Source organism: Pinus tabuliformis, chromosome 5_1 (assembly GCF_031772625.1).
Source record: "Pinus tabuliformis cultivar Carrire ecotype Pingquan chromosome 5_1, CPIR1, whole genome shotgun sequence".
Classification (NCBI taxonomy): Eukaryota; Viridiplantae; Streptophyta; class Pinopsida; order Pinales; family Pinaceae; genus Pinus; species Pinus tabuliformis.
Window position 1 is genome coordinate 462119817 of NC_142305.1, and position 1754 is coordinate 462121570.

Below are 1754 nucleotides of genomic sequence, written 5' to 3' on the forward strand. Positions count from 1 at the left end.
AAAAAAAAATGGAAATTAACGAATCTTGTTTTTGGAAAAAGCATGGAAAATGAACACACTTGCGAATATTAGCCCCTAAAATTTTCCCTACTTTCATATCATTGGTCCTCCCACATCATCCCAATCCTTGTCACCCTGAATATCCTTGTCGTATGCACCTTCTTTGAACTTCTAGGGATGAAACCTTCAAGACATGTCACCCTGAGAATCTTACTTTAGACACATTTAATGAAACTTCTTTCGAGGCTTAAACAAATGACTTTGGCTCCACCAACATTTGACACCTCTCTATAATTTATGATCTTAATCTACCTCCTTCACTAGTGGTTCACTACACCCACAAATGTAATCACTTTGTGCATTCAACACTAATATAGATATAGGTCTTCCTACATACATAATGTTAGCACAAAACCACTAACACAAGAATCTATCATTCACATTCCTTAACATCGAAATATGCATTATAGAGATCAAACCCATGTTATCTCAAGGCTTTTCTTGATATATTGGGTTGATAATAAACATGTTATAAACTTATATACACAAGCAAGAAAGTAAAAGGATCAACTGAGCCTCATGTGAGTGCCTTTCCCATCCCACAATCATGATCGATGCAGGTGTAGCCAGGATTCAATCACATGATTGGGTGAAGGAAGTGCCTACATAAAAGCATAAATGTACATATATATGCATATATGCACATGCAACCCATACACCCATGAACGCTACCCTCCATGAGGGCCCATAAACTCTTGGTGTTACATCTCCTCAGGTTAGGGTTTTGGTTGTTTAGGGTTTTCTCTTGTTGTTCAATAATAAAAATGTGCTTGAGCCTCATTGTAACTCAGTTCATAGGCATGTAGCCTCCACATCTCTTCTCAGAGATAAACTACCATCACCTGAGCTATCTTATTTCCATTATGCTTGTAAGTATAGTTCATTATTTTTCTATTAATGAAATGAAGTGTTTTTCTGTTGCATCTCTGTGTTTATGATTATGTATGTAAGTTGTTGTGTTCCTGTTTAAGTTTGGATAAACTGCTTTTTAAACCTTTTTATAAATTTTGAGATACCCTCTTTTAACTTCTTCCTTATAGCGTTAAACTCTGTGAGGAGGTACTCATGATTTCTCTTTTCACCCCATGTTTGTGTGAAAGAGTTTTCAAGTTCCTCCCGGGTAGTGATGGAGGAATTGGGTAGGTCTTTAAACCATTTTCTGGCTTCTCCATCAAGGGATTGTACAAAAAGTCTCAAAACCAGATCTAGTCGTTCTATGTTTAGATTCTCAACAAAAGCACAAAAGGCTTTAATGTGTCTCTGTGCAGTTTTTTCATCCTCCCCATTGAACCTAAGCAGAAGATTTAGGTACTCATGGGGCATAGCAATTAGGGGATGAGGTAAATCAAGAGGGGCATATTTATTCAACAAAAAACCCGGAACAACCATTTGAATTAATGGAGGGGGATTGAGATTTTCCCAAGGAACTTGGGCCAAACACACAATGGTTGGAGTGGCTAGACTGAAAGAAAGGTGTGTAAGGGTTTTGGGAGTAATTCATGAGTAGTGAGTAACAACGGGTTGAGAGATGGATGAGGAGGCCTCAAAGATTGATGGGACAGAAGTGCAGGTAGTAGGAGTTTTTTCCTTCCGGACATTCCTGAAAATTAATTTCTCCGAGTCAAATACAAATGGGGCATTCTACTGAGAGGTATTTGAGCTAGTGTGACAACTTTTAAATTCAAGGATGATAA